Source organism: Vanacampus margaritifer, chromosome 10, assembly GCF_051991255.1.
Source record: "Vanacampus margaritifer isolate UIUO_Vmar chromosome 10, RoL_Vmar_1.0, whole genome shotgun sequence".
Lineage (NCBI taxonomy): Eukaryota > Metazoa > Chordata > Actinopteri > Syngnathiformes > Syngnathidae > Vanacampus > Vanacampus margaritifer.
Window position 1 is genome coordinate 7,302,686 of NC_135441.1, and position 16,091 is coordinate 7,318,776.

The 16,091-nt window shown below is 38.4% G+C and overlaps 1 long non-coding RNA gene across 1 annotated transcript; it reads right to left on the minus strand.

The window, feature by feature from the left end:
- Positions 1-173: 173 nt before the first annotated feature.
- On the minus strand, positions 174-15,258 carry LOC144059554 (uncharacterized). The gene is made up of 3 exons (XR_013295681.1): positions 15,151-15,258; positions 1,804-1,904; positions 174-769 (listed from the first exon to the last, which is right to left on the minus strand). It is a non-coding gene; the product is annotated as an uncharacterized LOC144059554 (long non-coding RNA).
- Between the last annotated feature and the right edge of the window lie 833 nt (positions 15,259-16,091).

Consider the following 16,091-nt stretch of genomic DNA (forward strand, 5'->3'; position numbering starts at 1 on the left):
GCAATGTACAGTAGTGCACTTTTAAGGTTGTGTATACAAACAGCCACAAGATGGCAGCATTTTGCCTTTTATGTTTTTCATGTCATTTATTTAGCAGGGACATTGCACAACAAATGTGTTGCACAGACCAGAAACAGCTAGAAGCTAATTTTCCTTTGTAGTCCCTGGTCAGAAGCAGTGACAAGCAACAAGTCTGTAGAATAAACAGATAAAAATCCATTTACAAAAACATAAATACAGCATCTCAGAAGCACCAGCAAAAACATTCCCTTCAGCAACACTCCAAATACTCACATCATTATTTACATATTTACAAACATTTACCTGGCTACTAACCTTCATTGCTTGATTGCTGACCATCTATCAATTTAAACAGTTGAAGACTGTTACACTGCCAAACAATTAAGAGTTCCACATCCCTGCAGTTTTAATTGAGATTTTTTTTTGTCAAAATGTGGAAGATCTGAAGTTCACGTAGCAGTCTGCTCGAGATGAAGCTCTAATTACAGCGCATCAAAAATCATTGTACAACGAGACACTGCTCACACAAATCAGATTAGAGTCTTGAGAGTGCACGTAAACACAAATGGGAGGCATCTCAGGGCAGCTGGTGGTTGTGCAGGATGAGTTAGGATAGCACAGCTTTAAGAGCGCTGTCTCGCCTCATGAACTCCTCGACTAATGATGCTGCCTTTGATTGGTGTCCTGTGCTCCATCAGCCGGGCCACCGAGCGGAATGTCTTGGTGTGGAGTTATCTCACCTTGCCAGCTGGAGGACCATGGCAGAGATAGAAAGTGATGAGGGACGACAGTGGACAGGGACAAGAGCTGAGGGATGCAACAAACAAAACACATTTATACTCCATTTTATCAGCTAGCAGGGAATCATGGCATTATATTGCTCATACCTGCTGAAGTGAGAAACATTCTTCTTAAAATGTCCTCTAGACTTGTCCAATTTTCCACCACTTTAACAAACAAGTTTTAAATGAAAAAATATGTACCGCTACGGAAAAGTAACAGCTCCAAACGGACAATTTATAGCTGAGAGGGTATGTTTAGCATATGAGGGGTAGTAACCGAAACTCAACTTTATTGGCTCTGAAATGCAAATCAATGCAGTATTTCATGATTTAAAAAAATAAAAAAAAGGAAAAAAAAGTAGCTTTTGGAATATATATATTTATATATATATATACACCTTACCAGCTAAAAATTCACGAGGTCAACAAGGAAACGGTGAGTAATTCTGCAAGAACAGAAGGTTTGTTTGTTTGCCCGGTTTCGGCGCTGGCATATCACGCCCAAACACAATGTCGCTCTGTGATTGGTCCGAACCAGCAGTGGAAATCAATGGGGTCGGTACAAGATGTATTCTCGGGAGTTTGTCAACTCACAAATACCGCAAGAATTCAGCTTGCAGAGCAAGGTTACTTGATAATTTGGAAATCACAAATTTACGTTAAAATAAAACATTCAAAATGATTTTGGATCATTTGACATTCACTAGTTTATAATTTTAATGCATTCAGATATGCTATGTTTGTATGCTACGCTGTTTTTGAACTGAATCTGTCCTTTCTTCAGACAAGCATTTTGTGTATTATTATTCTTGAACTATATTATTGTAATGTTTGCATTTTAACGCCTGTGACCTTTTGAGAGACCTTTAGAAGGTAGCCTTTTTTTTTTTTTGCAGCAGCAGCAGCAGCAGCAGCAAAGATTCACCCGAGCTTAGATTGCTGTGACCTTCCAGCACAATAAGTAGGTGCGTATTCAATAATATTTACTTACTACACTGACCTTAAACCTTTTCTTGGAACGATGTTCTTGGCCCACCCAGTCGTCGTCAACACATTGATGCGACTTGCAAGCCATGTAATTCCTGCCTTTCATCTACCCATCTAAACAAATACAACAAGACAGAAAATTGCAGAGCACAAAAATTTATATCATGGCGATTTTTGAGAGCAAGTCTGTTTTAAGTCCTTGAAAACCCAGTGACTGCCATTTTGCATGCATAACATGTAAAATAAAATGATTTTTAAAAAAGTAGCTACTCACTTTCCACCAAAACAGGGTTATTCCTGATGCAACCTTTCAGCAGCCTTTCTCATCACGAAAAAAAGATCCCAACAGTGGCCAGAAACTCCAAAATTCAAGATCGCCTGCCCGGGATGTCAAAATGCCGAAAAATTGCATTGACAATAGTCTTTAATAGCAATTGTGGAACAAATCAGGGCCCCCAATGTCCGATTCATCCTTTCCCTAACACCCCTCCAGATGGCTGCCAATGGGTCCATTAAGAGCTTAATCTCTAATTTGGCAGTCTCACTGTTAGGGATAGATGAAAAATTGTATTTCTGGGAGTAGCTACACTTGATCATTCATGCAGTGTCAGTTATGGGTTCGAATGGGCCAGGAAACAGTCATGTATCTTTCTGCTATTCAGCTGTAGTGAGCAAAAATTCACCACTTTCTTTAATAACTTTTGGGGGGAGATTCCAAAATATATGTAACAAGAATAAAACATGAATGATTAATGATTAACTTTGGGTCTCTTAAGCAGCGAGGAGAGTGTTGTAGTCAACGGCACTCGTTTACTCGGTGACTTGTTTCTGCAATTTTTATGTGGGATTTGAGTTTGGACAGCAAAGTTATGTTCTTATGCATCTTATAAACTATTCACTAAATGATTATTTTATTTTATTCAAAAGATGCCTTAATTTTGCTTGGTTCTCAGTCTATCCCAACTTCTTTTTAAAGATGTTTTTGATGATTACGTCACACAAGATAATGATTTTGATGATTACGTCACACAAGATTTTTAATTTTGTATATCAGCTACTCACACAAAAAGGTGGTCTAATCTTAAAATAAATTATTTATTTATTCATGTAGGATTTTATCTGTCAATATTTGCTGGATCTTGAATTTCCTTTATTTAAATAAAAAGTTTATGTTCAAGTAGGTCAGATGTAAGCTAACAGGGAGAAAAAGAATAGTCTGTTTTATTTTATTTATTGATTTTATTTTTTTATATTAAATCCATGTCCACATTTTTCATGTCGTGAACGGAGAAGGCAAATCCCATTTAAAGCACAAGTCTGAATCTTCACAGCACATTTTGAAAGTAAAAATGGTTTAGTCGGGATATATTGTAAGAGAATTCCGCCCTTTTGTTTCTTAGCCTTTGAAAGGAGAGATCAATAAAGAGGTTGACGTGAGGTGTCAAGGTCAACGATTTGATGGGCTTTTAAAGCGGGAGAGGCTAGCAGACAGCAGCAATGGAGACAAAAATCACATTTCTATTAGGATAAAAGACAGGTGTCTCACAGCAAGACATGGCACTATGTATGCACACACATTGACACTGAGTGTTCCTTAGATTTTAGTCCATCAGGAACTGTGGACAACTGATTTTCTCAAATTCAATCATAGCATAATATCTCCTGCAACCTTGTTGCTCATTTTTAAAATTAACTGGGGGTCAAATATATTATTTAAATATGTATAGAATTTTGAACACCATCAGTTTCTGGACAATGGTTGAATTGTTTGAATTTAGACAATGTTTTAAATAATAATGGAAATATTATATTTCTAATAATAATAATAATAATAAGTCTGTCGAAGGGTTAAATTGTTAACTTTGTAAAGCCTTTATCTGCACAAGCTACATTTCATAATTTCTGTCTTACAAGTGAACTTTCAATTTGTGACTTTTTTATTGTCAATATTAGCCATATTGCACTAAGCAGTTGTGACAGATACAATACATTTCCATCCATCAATTATGTCCTCATAGTTCCTTTTGTCACCACTCTTATGCTTCTGTGGTGAAATCAAAAATTTAACACAGCTTAACTCAACTCAATTTTATTCATAAAGCATTTAACCTTTTAGGTTGCAGTGGACATGACATAATTGCGTGTCTAAACTAATAAAAATGAATAATTTGAATGATGTCAACACTTCTTTTTTATGATTGGATCCTAGCTAACTTGTCACAATCGCAAGTTGATTTGCATGATGTTCCTGTTAAAAATTGTTACATATAAGCTTGGTACGTTTACACGTGACAGCCATACTGTCCTGGCATCCACTATAACAAATAAAAACATGAGATAACCCAAAAAATGTTTCCCCATGTTGTTCTTAAGTGGGAAAAGAGTCAAAAGTCAGTAAAAAAGAAAAAGAAAAATGCCCAGCGGGAAAAATGCACGTCTGAAGGGGTTAAAACAAGCATTGCTGCATACAAAGTGCTTAATATGGAGTAAAAATCATCAGTCATGCAAGAAAGAGGTCAAACAAAATAACACAAATTAATAAATATAAATAGGTAACTAAATAAAATATATTACTAACACAAAATACAGCAGACCATAAAACAGTGAAACAATCCTGAGTCTCATGCTGAGTCAAAAGCCAAAAATGTGTTTTAAGATGCTTTTTAAAAGTGGATAGAGAAGATGATTGCCTGTTTTTTCCAGGTGACCAATCTCCTTCAGAGGTGGAATATTCAGCAAAATGAGGGGCAAATTCCCAACTGTTCGACCTCAGGATTCTTTTGTGCTCTTATCATGTACCTTCCTACAGGAGAGGCAAGAGAACAATAGCAGTTTTGCTGTTCCTGCTGCATGGATATGAGCAGACATCTGTTGAGGAAAGCTACTTCTGAAATGGGGAGATTAATAGGCTCCCTTTTGCATGCTTTAAAATAACACACATCCGACACCGTGTGTGTGCGCGGTTGCAAGGGTGCCTCATGCACATGGTGTGCGGAAACGTTATCTCCACACAGCCACCTGTTTATATGAAGGGAGTCACGAAATGCTCTATGAATTCCAATAAGTCTCGCCCTCCGAGTACACACTCTTACTGTTCTATGCCATAATCTAAATCCCTCATTTGAAAAATTATGTGTGTCTGTAAGAGAGACGGGAGGAATGTGTCAGTGAGGGAGATTAAAACTGCCACTTTTCAGTGGTCTTTAGGCTGACGTGCCAAGTGCGGCTTTAGTGATACTGTAGTGAGTTTTTGTATCAACACTGGATTGATCAAAGGCTCAATTAGCGAGAAACTCGCTTATCAGGACACCTACGAGTGAAAGTGCGTGTACCATCCAGTCCATGTTCGCGTTGCCAAACTTGATAGAGTTAAAAATTCACCCATTTTCAGCATGGAAACAAAACTTTTAAAACAGGAAACGTGTTTAGAATTAAATCTGCTAATCCCGAGGATTAATACAAATGTGTTTGCTGAATTCTGGCAGGAGCCTGTTTCCCAAGATTTACCCATAATGCACCTGCTGCTGTCACAGTCCGCTTACTCGACAGGAAATTGCCTGGTTTTAGAGGGCACGCCTGAAAGCAGAAAAAGACTTCCACGATTAACGCACGTACAAAACCCTTACTAGACGACGTCGGCAAAGGAGATTGTGCACTTGTCTTTTAGCTTCACAAGTCCAATTACCTCGTCCAGTGTGTGTGTGTGTGTGTGTGTGTGTGTGTGTGTGTGTTAAACTTTTTGTGTGTGCAAATGAAATGCAACGGCACGAGCAGGTAGATCAGCGGACCCTGACAGTCAGATTTCATGCACCAAAGACTGCGCCGGATGATTGGCCCTACAGCTTCTTTCAGGAAGCTTTCACAAACAAGACAATTTGTAGAAGCAATTGTGAGTCCGTTTGTGCCTTGTGATTGTCACTAGAACTTCCAACAAAGCTTCAAAGATTCAACTTAAAGGTTGGGAGGCCGCTGTTCTGATTAGGACTTATTAGTGCTAGGGGGATTGTATGAAAATGTAACCTAGGTAAAAACAGAACAAAAAACAAAACAAAAAAAACAACTGTGTAGCAAAGAAATTGTCAAGGTTTTGCTGCTGTCATTATAGCATTTTTTATGTTAAGTTATCATTTCTGCCCTTTTGTATGCTTAAAAAAGACATTTAATCATGTTCACCATTTATTTATGTGACAAAGCTTTTAGAAGACCTCTGAGTGACATTGTCACCTACTGGCAAAACTGATATTTTGAGCCTGCACACCTTTTTTTAAATTATTATTATTTTGGGATTACTAGTCTATTCCTACTAAAAAGCAAAGAAACTACTTTACTAATAAAAAATCATTATTATTATTATTATTATTGTTGTTGTATTATTGTTATTATATTTTTGGGGGGTTATAAATTTATCTTGTTTCGTGACCCCCCATTCTCAAACCAAAAGGTTTGCCAACCAAGGTATTAAAATTAGTTCCAGCCGCAGAGCAACATTATATTTCCCTTATTTTTATTGTAGTAAAGTTTAAAAAAAAAAAAAAATCTCTGCAATATCGAAATCGGGCTACTGTAGGTGAAAACACAAATTATGAAATCACTGCACAATAATGATGCCTGAAGCACGGAGTTCAGTGCCTTCCATAGCCATACCAGTTCTGTTCGTAAACCGGAATTAGTGTATAATCCTATGCAATTTTTCTTTCATGAAGTTGTTCATAAACCAGGTAATTCGTAAATCAAAGTTCCACTGTAATTATAAAAAACTAAGTCAATTCATCTATATCAATGTGGTTGCTTTAATTAGTGGGTTCCTCTTCAACAAAGCGGTCTCATCATGGAGGTAATGGAAGACAATGATATGATGTATGTTTTGAAGTCAATTGACAGTCATATCATTGCATGTACAGTATTCCATTACATTCCAAGCCTGATAAGTAGCAGAGAAACTAGATAAAACAATGCTTTATTTGCCTTTGGCTTCAATTGGCATATCTGTAAGCTTATGTCAGTGTCTTTCCTTTAAAACTCCACAAACAGAATTTCAAATGTTTGCATGTTTACTGTTATGCATAATCAATGATTGCTCAATTCTTGTTTTCTCACCGACAAGAACGAAGCCATCTGTTGGATAAGAGTGTAGAAAGTCTCAATTCTGTAAAACAATTCAATACTGGTCATGTATTCTGAGCTAAGCTCACGTAACCTGAGATCTACCATGGTTCTTTCTCTCTGTACTTCTCTCTGTAATCCATGTCACTTTAACGATGCATAATATTTGATCTAAAATCGAAGCTGCTGCAGCCTTTGGCCCTCTGCTGACCACAATTATTACTCATCATTTTGCCCTGTTTTCAATGCTGCAGTGCTAAAAACCGTACATTAAACTTGACGCTAGCATGAAGAACAACATACAGTTGCGTTCCTTTCAGGGGTTGTTAAATTTAAGGAATGAAAGCATTATTTATCTGTGCTTCATGGGGAATGCGCTTTTGGCTTATTTTTATGTGTGATCTACACTAATGACTGTGCTACACCGTTGCCAAATAAAAACAATTGCCCTCCACGGTCTGCCCTGTTTGATTCCGCGGTTTAATCAATAAGCCACACACACCGGAAGTCTGGTAAATTAAGCATTAATATGAGCCGTGTATCAGGCCAACCGCATATCCAAATGTATTGTTGAAGGTCTGACATGGAAATTCTCCAAGCGGGCGAGGGGGCGGACACTCTTATCGTATCTTCCTGTTGCATCCACTGCTTTCTCTTTCCCAAACAGTCTGACGCAACATGGCATGTTCTCATGTGCTTTCACACTTGCTCTTTGCTCATTTCTTCACACTTAACCCCCCATGCTGCATATACAAGCCAACACATGTTATTAACTGGTTCACTCCCTGCCATTTTCACTGAAACAACCGCTACCAGCTGTTTTACTGGATTTTGACAGATTTTGCAAGGCCTACAGAATATTGCTATGAAAACATAGAACTTACCAAAAGAAAGATAAGAGTCTCTTCTTTGATCAGGTACAAAGTATATTTCCATCTGTTTCCGTTTTGCAGCAATTAGCATTAGAATATAGCTAAGTTTCATCATTATTCACAGACCAGTTTAAAACAGTGGGAGAAAGAGCTTTTTGCAACATAAAACTCTGGTTGATCTCTTATACTCTGCTGCCACCTGCTTGCCGTTTTTGTAATGACTACAATTGCTCCAAGCATTCTCTTCAGTTCAGAGCCTGCGTCAAAGCCTTCTGTATGCTCTAGCATAAAATAACAAAAACAAACAAAAACGTATAATTACGTCTTTGGGAGCATGGTAACATTTGAAAGGAGCAAATGAGTTAACCGATTTTGTTTCCTCCATAATTCCCATTTTGCTTTGCCACGAGAAATTACATCTCCTCATTCTATCGCAGATACCTCTAGTGACCCCATTTTCATTTATCCTTTTTCTCTACTCAACGCTATCTCCCGTGCCTTTGGGAAGGAAAAGTACTAATTAGTATGCTGATGCACAAGCCCGTTGGTGTTGCCATATCTACACTAGTTAACCAGCTATTTTCACATTTTTCTGTGTAGCTGTGCCTCAGCCTCTGATGTGTGACTGAAGAAACACAAGGGTACATGCTGTTCTTGTCACGGTTAAAGGTATAGCGACAGATGCTCGTACTATGCGGGCTAGCACTGAGTCACGCCATCTATCTGTCTGTCTTTCTGTCTGTCTTCTGACAAGTGCGTGGGGTTGTGTCGTTACATAAGAATCCTCGCACTGATTCCTGTTGTATGCCCGCTGTCGCAAGCGAGGGAGTGTTACCATGACGATGGCATTAGAAACCAATCTTACTTCAAACAATGTGTGTATATTTATGTCTTCGTATCACCTTTCCTTTTTTTTGCATGCAGCTTCTGCACTTGATGTGGTTCTCAGTCAAACCGTAGCAGGAGTACGAGCATCCATGGAAGATTAACGGAAGGGCACTTCATGATTAGATGGAAAATTGGTTATAGATTTGTCGGTGGAAAGATGCAAGATGAGAGAAGTGAGGAGGCAGATGAGGTTAATTAGAAGGATGGAAGCACTTGTGGGTCCAGATGTTTCCAAATCAGCCAGTGATAACACCCCACCACGCAGCACTTCCCCTCTCCATGTTCAATCTGTAAATTTGCCAGCGCTCTGTGAAGCCTGAGCACTTTTTTAAAAATCTCTGACTAACGTGTGTGGACTTGCAACTCTTAGATTGCACATGTCTTTGAGTGTCAGCATACTTTTGACCTGACCTACTCTGATCTCATTAGTGATGTTTTCCTCTACAAATGCTACAGGGGGCGAGACAACATTTGACCCACATCATGGGTCAACTCTGTTTGCCCTCTCCTTGTGTCTCCTCTGCCACAGTGACTCAGTTTTCAAGAATCTGTACAATCCCAATAAAATAAAATAAAAAGTTAAATGCTGTCTTGTTAGTTCTAAATTTTGGTGGCTTCATTACAATGACTGTTTGACCAGACCAGTCCAGTACAAGACATAGGCTCCCTCTAGTAACCTTAACAATAACTACAGTAAATGAGAAAATCAAAACAGGATATCCTCAGTTTATGACAGAGTTCCATTTCTACTATGTCAATATAACCTGAAACTAGTATTGTGCAGCACTTCGCTTCGTGGTGTTAACACACGCGCTCACTTTGATGACAAATCTACATATCTTTGTCTTAAAGCGTAACTCACCCCTCAACCAGACTCTTGCTCCACCCCTCGTTAACTCATTCACTGCCATTGACGGCTATATATGTCAAAAATTCATTTTAACTATTTCTATTAGTTTAAAAAAAAATCCACTTTTGCTAACAAGAGTATGAAAACCTAGATTTTTTTTTTTTATTGTAAATTTAGAACAGATATAAAATATGTGATTAATTGTTAGTTAACTAGTGAAGTCCTGTGATTAATTACAAATTAAAAAATGTAATTGCCTGACGGGCCTAATATTAAAATAAAAAATAAAATAAGGGGCGTTTAATCGTAATTAATCGCATGATAATTTTATATCTGTTATTAATGTACAATAAAAAAATATAGGTTTTCATAAAAAATTTAATGAAATAAAAAATTGTTAAACTAATAGAAATAGTTCACATTACATTTTGACGGCTATAGTCGTCAATTGCAGTGAATGAGCTAATATTTGAAAATGGCTCAAAGGAGGCGTTGCCTGGAGGACCATTTGGCTTGCGAATGGGAAGAGGGGTGGGCGTGGTCTGGCTGTAATTGACAACAGCATTGAAAACTACGATCTAAATCATTTCTATACTATGAGAAACAATGCATTTTGTGCTATAAATACATATAAAATGCTTTTAAATAATATATAAAATATATAATAATATTTAAATATAATTATTACATTATTAATTTATTTAAATATATATTTATAATATAAAATACTTTAAATACAAATAAACTAACTAAATGCTACGCTAATAAATCACTAACATGAAAATTGGTATAAAGATGTCAGCAAAATACTTCAAACTAAAAAGGCATGTACAAGACTGGGCCAGTGGGTGGCAGTGCAACTTTGTCATATTCTAAAAGTGACGTAGTAAATCACTTCTCATCCAATGAGAGGACAAACTGACAAATTGTGTTTATCACAGTGTTTAACTTGAAGATGGCGCCACACAGATGTTTTTTGCCTCAAATTCAAGCTTTCAACAAACATACACTAAAATGTCAAAATAATGACCAGAACATGTAGACACAAGTAGACACAGTTTATCAGAGAAAAAAAGTTGATTCAGTGTTGAGTATCCCTTATAACTGCTTCAAGCGAGACTAACGGCTTAGAGATATGGCCTGAAATTCAAATCATGGTATAAATTGAATTACTAATGTTGAGTGTAAAAATCATACTGGAAGTTTTTCTGAATGTATCATTTAAATGTGAAGGGTAAATATTTTCTGTTTAAAGTGTCAGACATTATCATATATTCTTCTCTCTACTTCTTTTTGTTCAAATTTTGCATTTAACTCTTTTACTGCCAAAGACGTTAAATGACGTTCTGCAAAAACCTACGGAGGAGCGCCAAAGACGTTAAAAGACGTCCACCCATTTTTTAATTTTTTTTTTTTGTTGAAACGGGTGCAGGGAAGGCTTGCGGAGCTGTCCTGAAAGTTTCAAGCAGGTCTAGTGAGCCTAATGACTATTTTTGGCCCCTAGAGGGCAGCGATGACTCTTTTGACAAGATCGGGTGGGCGTCAGCAGAAGACGTGAGGCGGGGCTAGAGTGTTGTGGGGACAATGGCTGAAGAAGCCATAATGGCGGTTGCAAGCAGCTCACGCTAGAGCCGTTTTTTTCAAAGACGAAAAACATCGACCAATGATAAAGAGCACATTGATGACGACGATGATCATCATCGATGATGATGATGATGGTGACTCTGTGGTTGGAAGCATTGACGCGGCAGTAGAATACGTTAGGCGGAGCTAGATGGAGGAGGAAGCGGACAATGTTGCAAGCAGCTCACAGTTGGGAATTTTCAACGCTAAAGAGCACATTGATGACGACGATGATCATCATCGATGATAATGATGGTGACTCCGAGGTTGACGGCGAAGTTGGAAGCGTTGACGCGGCGGCTATGACGACGTCATAAAGGTTCACGGTCTAGCGATGCTGACACCGGAAAACGCGGAGCACAAGCGAGCACGCTCAGGCGGACGTTCAATCGGACGACGAAGAGTGCCCCGAGTCCAAAGCATATTCATCGGAGTAGTGGGTACAGTCTGCTACTTGTTATTCCCCGGAAAAAAAGGCCGTCAAGAAAGTGTAACGTCTGCACGCGAAACGGACAATGAAAGTGAAAGTAATCTGTTGTGCGAATCCTGCTCCCTCTCCTTGCACGCAGGAGAGCGTTACAAAAAGAAAAACTGTATTTGAAACATCCACATAATTGTAAGTAGTACCACAGTTGCACACATTTGTAAATAGTTTGCGAAATTGTTTTGTCAAATTGTTACACTGTTGAATGGAAATAAACGTATTTTGCAAACTAAAAACACTTTTTCATTGTTGGTGATAGCGTTTTACAGAAGTAAAGCACTATTTAGGTGTTTGTGGCATCATTCATGGACAAAAAGAAGTGTACAATTCACTAGAGTGCATGAAATAACATCGTTTCACAAAAAGCTTTGTTTCAAAACAGAGCATTTCGGTGAAACTAACCATTTTCTATTGTTGATTACTGAAGAACGAAATAAGGTAGAAACAAACTATTTTTTCTGATGAAAGATGAGAGTTCAATCTTTCATTTGGTAGTATGTGTGTTTCCATAGTCCAAACACAACATTTTCTGTGGACCTTGAACGATCAGTCAAAATGCTTAAATCGGCTGGCACTGGCGACATCCCGTTTCTGAAAACGTCTGGCAGTCAAAGAGTTAAAAATGTCAGCTTTTTCTTTTATGTAATGAAATAAATTGAACAGATTAATAAAACAGTCCCTAGCAAAGGTAAATTAATTTGAAAAAAAAAAAGTATATAGAAATTTTGAGACATACAGAATTGTTGTGTAGATCTTTAAACTAAGTACTCTGTGGTGCAGTTTTCCGTCGCAGTGCGTCAGCCAATGGCATTGCTCGCTGTGCGAGTGTGAGTCGCCAACTGCCATTTCCCCCTCGTGGTCCATTTCAGTTGAATTCTGCCATGTTGCGCAATGTGCGGCGGGCCTAAGGCAAAACAGAACATTTGTGTCGTCTCTGAAAATAATCTGTCTGAAACTTACTGTGAACATGTTATATCCTCATCTGTTCTCGGTGGATTTAAGCCTTACTTTAAAAACCAAATACAGAAATAAAGACTTTTCCTGTGATGATGACATCTGGGATGGTGTCACACTTTAAAACCCTAAACTACTAAGATGAAGAACGATGATGTGCCACTCAGTGAACGCTGGCAGCCCCACTGGCATGCAAGGTGATGATAATCGCTGTGAGTAATTTGCTGCTCAGAGTCAGAAGAGTAGTTGGGGTCACATAGGAGGAAAGTCATCAGATTCACATGACTGCATGAACAAATTAACCTGAAACTACCAAGGTAAATGTCAGAAGATTCTTCTTTTTCTACGAGAGGGGATGCCTATGTATGAATACAGCACCAGGGCAGAGAGTTAATGCATTCATCATTTATTCAGCCCATGTGGACACTTTCCAATAAGATTAGTTTTGTTGCTCATGCATCACACAAGGGATTGCACTTTATAGACAAATTTCACTCCTTGAGGCTGTGTCGTCATCCAAACAACAAACAGCTTTTTGTCTTCGGTATCACGTGGGACTTATGTTGATTTTGCAAAGTCTGGCGATGAAAACATTTGACTATCAGTGCGATGAAAGAAAACCCGAAGTATCTTTTATCTTTAGTTTCTAATATTAGTATTCAGATCATGAGGATTCGGTCGTACTAAAAGACTGGCCCCAGGGAACCAATTCAATACATAAAATGGACTTCTCGTAAATGGATACAATTTCAAACTCTGTTGAATTTGCAAAGGGCCAGTTCACAACCAACACTTGGTAGAAACCATTTTGTGGATAGTCAAATAAAATATACATCAATTTTCTGTACGGCGTGGGTTACACCCCGGGCTGGTCGCAAGCCATCGCAATGCACATACAATTTGAACCCAGACCGCATGACACCTACGCCAAATTCCCCCCAAATTGTTCATCATCTTTCACAATCCTAACCAGATTTATAACTAAGACAATGTCATTTACTGTAGTGCGATAACCAAAAATAACTCTGCCTTGCTCAAGTACCCTTGGTGACTACATAAAATCTGGAGCCAAGTTGTATTTAACATATTTAAAAATGTGCAGAATTTAACAAGTTACTTCATGTTAAAGATTAGATAGCTCCTAATATGAAAAGAAAAATGCACTGAGCTGTCATCAACGTCTTACAAATGCAATTATGCCATTTAGTGGCAAAAAAATGACGTCAACACAAATCAATATCACACTAGTTTTTTTACAGTACACCTTCTAAATTTTAACTCAACTTTGTGAATTATTATGAAATTACTGTATCAATGACTAAAAGATGCAGCCAAATTAGTTTTTCCCCACTTTTCTGTTAAGAGTATGAAAACGTTCTTGTACATTTTATTCATTCATTTTATTGTACAATTAGAACAGATATAAAATTTGCGATTAATCGTTAGTTAGCTATTGAAGTTGTGATTAATTACGATGAACATTTTTAATTGCCCGACACCCCTAATTAATAGACATGCTTGGGCATGGCTGAGTGCAGAATGGCTGACCAGCGAGGGCTGGAGTGTAAAGAGTGCTTCAGCATTGCGACGTCAAATCCTAACTCAACAAAAACAACTGTCAAAACTCAACGTTGTATTATTAAAAAAGTGGTGAAATATATAGGAATGTTTTGCCTTCTGACACATTTACATCCTGCTCTAAACTATTGAAAGTGACCCCGAGTGATGAACAGAAGCGTTGTAGTTGGACTGTAATGGAGCAGAGGATGATAGAAGAAGCGCAGGAAGAGAACAGAGTGCGTGTGGGTGCGTGTGAGGTCTTACAGTGCTCAAACTGTCATTCAAGCTTTAGAGGTTTATCTTTGGGAGGAAGGGCAGTGGGCTTAGCTGACTTTGCTGTGGGGACCGCAGTTATCGGTGTGCACACTCACTGTGCTTGTGACAGCAGGTATCCACTAGGGGGGAGAGAGATGACACCGTGTCATTATGTGCACGACTTAAAATATTCAAATATTCCCTGCAATAAGCTCTTGTTTTTATATACACTGTTTTGTTGCAAACGGAACACACACACACACACACACACACACACACACACTAGATAAGAGCCACAGGCTGTAAGTGCAGATAGAATTGAACAGGGATGCATATGCTCGCCTTGCCCAGTTATCTCTTTCCAGTCAATGCACCACATGATGACTCCCAGAAAGGCTTGAAATTACAATCATCCTCATGTGAAGTGACAATATTTTTGACCGGTGCATTTGTCAGCTCCACACTCCTTTTTCTACTGACAAACACATCTGATGCACACACACACACACACACACACACACACACGCACGCACACACACACACACACACACACACACACACACACACACACACACACACACACACACACACACACACACACACACACACACACACACACACACACACACACACACACACACACACAGTGGATCCCAAAAATGTAGAAACTCAAAAATGTATTCTACACAAAAAGCACAGAATACATAAACAAAAGGTGCTTGCGCCAAATAAAATGCAGCAAGAAAACAATCAACAAGTCAAAGTACTTACAGAAAAACACGGAAGCAAGATCAAGAACGGGTGAGGCAAAACATAGTCGAGGAACAGGATCAGGAAGTCGAAACTACAGTTGGGCTAAGGAGATGAGCAAAACGAATGGTCCGACAATTGACTCAGTCATAAGCTGCCTCTATATATACACTACTGATTGAGAAGTGGCTGCAGGTGTGTATCTCCTGGGACCCGCCTACTAGTCAGGCTGCACAAAACTACCTGAGAGCACAGCACAGATCATGACACGCGTCCCATGTTTGTGGTGAACGATGAGAGAAGGTAGCTTGACCAAAAGCAACATCAGCTGTTAAGATACGGCTGTCAGTTTGACAGCTTCTGAGGAAGGCGGCAGTCGTCGCCGAAACTAGTCAAGGTAAAGCACAACCTTTTCTTTGTCTTAAAAAAGGAAACACCACAGGACGAGGTGGACCAAAAGCAGTTTTCCTGAGTAGTACTTTACAGTCACCCCGTGAGGCAGCTCTGGTTGATCGATTTGAGTTCCTCTGGACAAACTGTAATAATGGTGGTGGAGCTTTACCATGAAAAATGTTGTAAACAAGGACACAATCAGTATGTAAATTCAAAAGTCCATACTTTTTCAGGATATGACAGTGATGATATGTTGGGGTTTTTCTGTCGAGTACCTTTAGTGCTTGTTTATAGACAGTTTCTACAGATTTTAATATTGTTACACCGGATGTTGTCCAGCTTGATATACAGTATAGCATATGTGATATAATCATTGAATCAAAGTATAGCTTAGATGTCTCAAATGGTACATTATTTCTAATAAATCTAAACTTGGACAAGTTAAACTTCATTCTGTTCACATTTTTTTTTTTTTACGTGTTGTTTAAAATTAAGCTGCGAGTCAAGAATGACTCCTAAATGTTTACCATTTTGCACTACCTCATTTTTCTTGTTTTGGACAACATCAG